Here is a 6948-nt window from a genome sequence, read left to right as displayed (position 1 = left end):
GTAGAGGGAGCTATCTCTACTCTTGCTAAGAGAACTACTATTCCTATTGAAGATAGTTCTTTCAAGGATCCCATGGATAAGAAGTTTGAGGCTTTTTTGAAGAAAATGTACATCTTATTGGTGCAATGACTTATCTAATCTTAGAAGAGACTTCTATAGAGGAGATCCAAGACAGGATCAAGGCTCTAAAGCTAACCAATACCTTTATTTGTGATGCCAACATGCAAGTTTTTAGGCTGGGAGCTAAGATTTCTGGTTTCACTGTTTTAGCTTTCAGAACTCTGTGGTTAAAGTCTGGGTCACCAGAATTCTAATTTTCATTCCTTTCGTAACTTTAAGGGACAAAAGTCTTCCTCTTCCAAGTCGGAACAATCCAAGTCTTCTTGGAGGTCCAGTCAGTCTTGGAATAAAGGAAAGCAAGCGAAGAAGCCTTCCACTGATTCTAAATCAACATGAAGGGACTGCCCCCAGTCATGTTTTGGATCAAGTGGGGGGTAGAATTCAAATCTTGTCCTCCCAGGGGCAGATTTCACCTGTCAAGCTTATCTGTGGACCAGATAAAGAGAGAGGCCTTCTTAAACTGTGTAAAGGACCTATCTTCGATGGGAGTGACTGTTCCAGTTCCTCTAGAGGAACAGGGTCTAGGATTCTATTCAAATATTTTTGTAGTTCCCAAGAAAGAGGGCACTTTCCGTCCCATACTGGACCTAAAATGTCTCAACCAATTTCTCAGGGTTCCAACCTACAAAATGGAGACCGTCTTATCCATACTTCCTTTGGTACAAGAGGGTCAGTTCATGGCGACCATAGATCTGAAGGATGCATATCTTCATATTCCCATTCACAGGGATCATTACCAGTATCTGAGGTTTGCCTTTTTGAACAAACCTTTCCAGTTTGTTGCCCTTCCTTTTGGCCTTGCTACAGCTCCCAGAATTTTTTACAAAGGTTCTAGGGTCTCTTCTGGCAGTGGTCAGGTCCCAGTGCATTGCTGTTGCGCCTTACTTGAACGACATCTTGGTTCAAGCACCATCTTTTCATCTACCAAAATCTCATACAGAGATGTTGTCTATTTCACGTTCTAATGGGTGGAAAGTGAATCTGTGAAAGTTTCCTTGTACCAAATACAAGGGTGTGTTTCTTAGGAACAATTTTAGATTCCTTGTCCATGAAGACAGATCTTTCTCTCTTTCTCTTGTTAAGTGTATCCAGTCCACGGATCATCCATTACTTATGGAATATATTCTCCTTCCCAACAGGAAGCTGCAAGAGTCCACCCACAGCAAAGCTGCTATATAGCTCCTCCCCTAACTGCCATATTCAGTCATTCTCTTGCAAGCCTCAACATAGATAGGAGGTCGTGAGAGTCTGTGGTGCTTTCTACTTAGTTTATTCTTCAATCAAAAGTTTGTTATTTTTAAATGGCACCGGAGTGTGCTGTTTATCTCAGGCAGTATTTGGAAGAAGAATCTGCCTGCGTTTTTCTATGATCTTAGCAGACGTAACTAAGATCCATTTGCTGTTCTCACACATTCTGAGGAGTGAGGTACTTCAGAGGGGGAATGGCGTGCAGGTTTTCCTGCAGATAAGGTATGTGCAGTAAAATATTTTTCTAGGAATGGAATTGACTAAGAAAATACTGCTGATACCGAAGTAATGTAAGTAAAGCCTTAAATGCAGCCATAGCGACTGGTATCAGGCTTATTAATAGAGATACATACTCTTATAAAAATGTGTTTTAAAACGTTTGCTGGCATGTTTAATCGTTTTTTAACGTACATTGGTGATAACACTGTAATGTTGGTATAGCCTTAAATGCAGTAAAAGCGACTGGTATCAGGCTTATTAATAGAGATACATACTCTTGTAAAAATGTGTTTTAAAACGTTTGCTGGCATGTTTAATCGTTTTTTAACATATGTTTGGTGATAAAACTTATTGGGGCCTAAGTTTTTTCCACATGGCTGGCTTAAATTTTGCATAGAAACAGTTAACTGAAGCTTCCCACTGTTGGCTGTGGCAGTTTGTTGTGTCTGTTTTTAAAAACGTCTGTCGTTTTTTTTTTTTGTTTTTTTTTTATCTGTTTTTTGCATTAAGGGGTTAATCATCCATTTGCAAGTGGGTGCAATGCTCTGTTACCTTATTACATGTACTGTAAAAATTTCGTTTGTTTTACTGCCTTTTTTTTTCACTGTTTTTCAAATTTTGACAAAATTTGTTTCTCTTAAAGGCACAGTAACGTTTTATATATTTGCTTGTTAACTTGATTTAAAGTGTTTTCCAAGCTTACTAGTCTCATTATTAGTCTGTTCTAACATGTCTGACATAGAAGAAGCTCTGTGTTCATTATGTTTTAAAGCCATGGTGGAACCCCATCTTAGAATGTGTACCAGATGTACTGATTTCATGTTAAACAATAAAGATCATTTTTTGTCTTTAAAAACATTATCACCAGAGGATTCTGTCGTGGGGGTAGTTATGCCGACTAACTCTCCCCACGTGTCAGACCTTTTGACTCCCGCTTTAGGGACTCACGCTCAAATGGCGCCAAGTACATCAAGGGCACCCATAGCGTTTCTTTGACCAGGGGATTCTGTCGAGGGGAAAGTTATGCCGACTAACTCTCTCCCCACGTGTCAGACCCTTCGACTCCCGCTTCAGGGACTCACGCTCAAATGGTGCCAAGTACATCAAGGGCGCCCATAGCGTTTATTTTACAAGACATGGCAAAGGTGGTGAATAATATTCTGGCAGCAGTATTAGTCAGACTACCTGAAATTAAAGGAAAGCAGTTAGCTCTGGGGGTAGATACAGAGCATACAGACGCTTTAAGAACCATGTATGATACTACCTCACAATATGCTTAGTCTGTGGGTGATTTTTTTTTTTTACTCAGGGAAGATGATTTAACCTGATTCTGATATTTCTACATTTAAAATTTATTCTTGAGAACCTCCACTTGTTGCTCAGGGAGGCTTTGGCTGCTCTGAATGAATGTGTACAATCGCAGGGCCAGAGAAATTGTGTAGACTGGATAAATAATATGCAGTGCCGGTGTGTACTGATGTTTTTCCAATACCTAAAGAGGTTTACTAAAATTTTTTTAATAAGGAATGGGATAGACCAGGTGTGCCGTTCTCTTCCCCTCCTATTTTTTAGAAGAATGTTTTCTAATAGTTACCACCACACGGGACTTCTGGCAGACAGTTCCTAAGGTGGAGAGAAGAGTTTCTACTCTAGCTAAGCGTACCACTACCTCTGACGAGGACAGTTGTGCTTTTTAGATCCAATGGATAAAAAATGTTTATTCAACAGGGTTTTATCCTGCAGCCCCTTGCATACATTGCTTCTGTCACTGCTGCTGCGGCGTTCTGGGTTGAGTCTCTTGATGAGGCTTTACAGTTAAGCGACTCCATTGGATGAATATATTTGACAAGCTTATGCTAGCCAATTCCTTTGTTTTCTGATGCCTTGTTCATTTGACTAGACTAACGGCTAAGAATTCTGTTTTTTACTATACTGGCGCGCAGAGCGCTATGGCTTATATCATGGTCAGCTGTAGTGACTTTAATAAATAAGCTACTTAACTTCCCTTCAAGGGGCAGACCCTATTCGGGCCTGGTTTGAAGGAGATTATTGCTTATATCACTGGAGGAAAAGGTCATGCCCTTCCTCAGGATAGGTCTAAATCAAGGGCAAAAAAAAAAAAAAAAAAGTCTAATTTTCGTACCTTTTAAAAACTTCAGGGCAGGTGTGGCATCCTCTTCCTCTAAGGCAAAACAAGAGGGAATTTTTGCTCAGTCCAAGGCGGTCTGGAGACAATCGGACCTGGAACAAAGATAAGCAGGCCAAGGAGCCTGCTGCTGCCTCTAAGGCAGCATGAAGGAACGGACCCCTATCCGGTAACGGATCCTATAGGGGGCAGACTTTCATTCTTTGCCCAGGCGTGGGCAAGAGATGTCCAGGATCCCTAGGCATTGGAATTTATATCCCAGAGATATCTTCTGGATTTCAAAGATTCCCCCCCCCAAAAAAGGGGAGATTTCACCTTTCACAATTATCTGCAAACCAGATAAAGAAGGAGGCATTCTTACATTGTGTACGAGATCCATCCAGTTCCAAGAGAGGAACAGGGACAGAGTTTTTACTCAAATCTGTTTGTGGTTCCCAAGGCGAGAGAACCTTCAGACCTATTTTGGATCTAAAGATCTTAAACAAATTCCTCAGAATTCCGTCATTTAAGATGGAAACTATTCGTACCATCTTAACTATGATCCAGGAGAGTCAATAGAGGACTACAATGGATTTGAAGGAAGCTTATCCTCACATTGTGATGCATAAAGATCACCATCGTTTTTTCAGGTTTGCCTTTCTAGACAGGCATTACCAGTTTGTAGCTCTTTCCTTTGGGATATCTACAGCCCCAAGAATCTTTATGGAGGTTCTGGGGTCGCTTTGGCGGTCCTTAGACCGCGGGGCATAGAAGTGGCCCCTTATTTAGAGGACATCCTGATACAGGCGTCAAACATCCAAATTGCCCAGTCTCATACGGACGTAGTACTGGCATTTCTGAGATCACATGGGTGGAAAGTGAACAAGGAAAGAGTTCTCTATCCCCAATCTCAAGGGTTTCCCTCCTAGGGACTCTGATAGATTCTGTAGAAATGAAAATTTACCTGACGGAGTCCAGGTTGTCAAAGTTTCTAAATTTCTGCCGTGTTTTTTCATCCCATCCGCGCCCTTCGGTGGCTCAGTACATGAATGAAATCGGCTTAATGGTAGCGGCAAGGGACATAGTACCGTTTGCACGTCTACATTTCAGACCGCTGCAACTATGCATGCTCAGTCAGAGGAACGGGGATTACACAGATTTGTCCCCCTGTTAAACCTGGACCAAGAGACCAGAGATTCTCTTCTCTGGTGACTATGTCGGGTCCATCTGTCCAAGGGTATGACCTTCCGCAGGTCAGATGGGACAATTGTTACAATAGATGCCAGCCTTTTAGGTTGGGATGCAGTCTGGAACTCCCTGAAGGCTCAGGGATAGTGGACTTAGGAGGAGACCCTCCTTCTAATAAATATTCTGGAACTGGGAGTGATATTCCATGCTCTTCAGACTTGGCCTCAGTTAGCAACTCTGAGGTACATCATACTCAGTCGGACAATATACACGACTGTGGCTTACATCAGCCATCAAGGGGGAACAGAAGTTCCCTAGCGATGTTAGAAGTCTTACAATAATTCACTGGACAGAGACTCACTCTTGTCTATCAGCTATCCATATCCCAGGTGTTGAGAACTGGGAGGTGGATTTTCTAAGTCGTCAGACTTTTCTTCCGGGGGAGTGGGATTTCCTCCGGAGGTCAAGACCAAGCAGGAGAGGGCTTTGGTGTTTTTGACAGCGCCTGCGTAGCCACGCAGGACCTGGTATGCAGATCTGGTGGACATGTCATCCTTTCCATCACGGTCTCTGCTTCTGAGACAGGTCCCTCTACCTCAGGGTCCTTTCAACCATCTAAATAGAATCAATCTGAGATGGACTGCCTGGAGACTGAACGCTTGATGTTATCAAAGCATGGCTTCTCCGAGTCAGTCATTGATACCTTAATACAGACATGAAAGCCTGTCTCTAGGAAAATTGAACATAGATATGGTGTAAATATCTGATTGTTATGAATCCAAGGGTTACTCATGGAGTAAAGTCTGGATTCCCAGGATATTATCTTTTCTCCAAGATGTTTTTGAGAAAAGGGTTGTCAGCTAATTCCTTAAAAGGGGACAGATTTTTACTCTGTCTATTTTTTTTTTTGCACAAGCGTCTGGCAGGTATTCTAGACGTTCAGGCATTTGGTCAGGCTTTGGTTAGATCCAAGCCTGTGTTTAAAACTGTTGCTCCGCCATGGAGCTTAAACTTGATTCTTAAGGTTCTTCAAGAAGTTCCGTTTGAACCTTTTTTGTTCCATAGATATCAATCTTTATCTTGGAAAGTTCCTTTTGGGTAGCTAATTCCTCGACTCGTAGAGTCTCCAAGTTATCTGTGTTACAATGTGATTCTCCTTATCTGGTCCTTCGTACGGATAAGGTAGTCCTGCGTACCAACCTGGGTTTTTTCCTAAGGTGGTATCTAACAAGTACATCACTCAAGAGATAGTTGTTCCATGCTTGTATCCTAATCCTTCCTCAAAGAAGGAACGTCTATTACACAATATTGGACGTGGTTTGTGCTTTAAAGTTTTACTTACAAGCTACTACAGTTTTCATCAAACGTTCACCTTGTTTGTTGTCTATTCTGGACAGAGGAGAGGTCAAAAGACTTCAGCAGCCTCTCTGTCTTTTTGGTTAAAAAGCATAATTCATTTAGCTTATGAGACTGCTGGACAGCAGCCTCCTGAAGGGATTACAGCTCATTCTACTAGAGCTGTGGTTTTCACTTGGGCCTTTTTTAAATGTGGCTTTTGTTGAACAGATTTACAAGACGGAGTCTTGGTCTGCGCTTCATACTTTTCAAATTTAACAAATTTGATACCTTGCTTCTTCGGAGGCTATTTTTGGGAGAAAGGGTTTTTTACAGGCAGTGGTAACTTCCGTTTAAGTACCTGCCTTGTCCCTCCCATCATCCGTGTACTTTAGCTTTGGTATTGGTATTCCATAAGTAATGGATGATCCGTGGACTGGATACACTTAACAAGAGAAAACATAATTTATGCTTACCTGATAAATTTATTTCTCTTGTAGTGTATCCAGTCCACGGCCCGCCCTGTCACTTTAAGGCAGGTAATTTTTTCATTTTAACTACAGTCACCACTGCACCCTAAGGTTTTTCCTTTCTCTGCATGTTTTCGGTCGAATGACTGAATATGGCAGTTAGGGGAGGAGCTATATAGCAGCTTTGCTGTGGGTGGACTCTTGCAGCTTCCTGTTGGGAAGGAGAATATATTCCATAAGTAA

The sequence above is a fragment of the Bombina bombina genome, chromosome 3 (genome assembly GCF_027579735.1).
Source record: "Bombina bombina isolate aBomBom1 chromosome 3, aBomBom1.pri, whole genome shotgun sequence".
NCBI classification, from domain to species: Eukaryota; Metazoa; Chordata; class Amphibia; order Anura; family Bombinatoridae; genus Bombina; species Bombina bombina.
The sequence above is the reverse complement of the archived record's forward strand: the minus strand, read 5'-3'. Positions refer to the sequence as shown.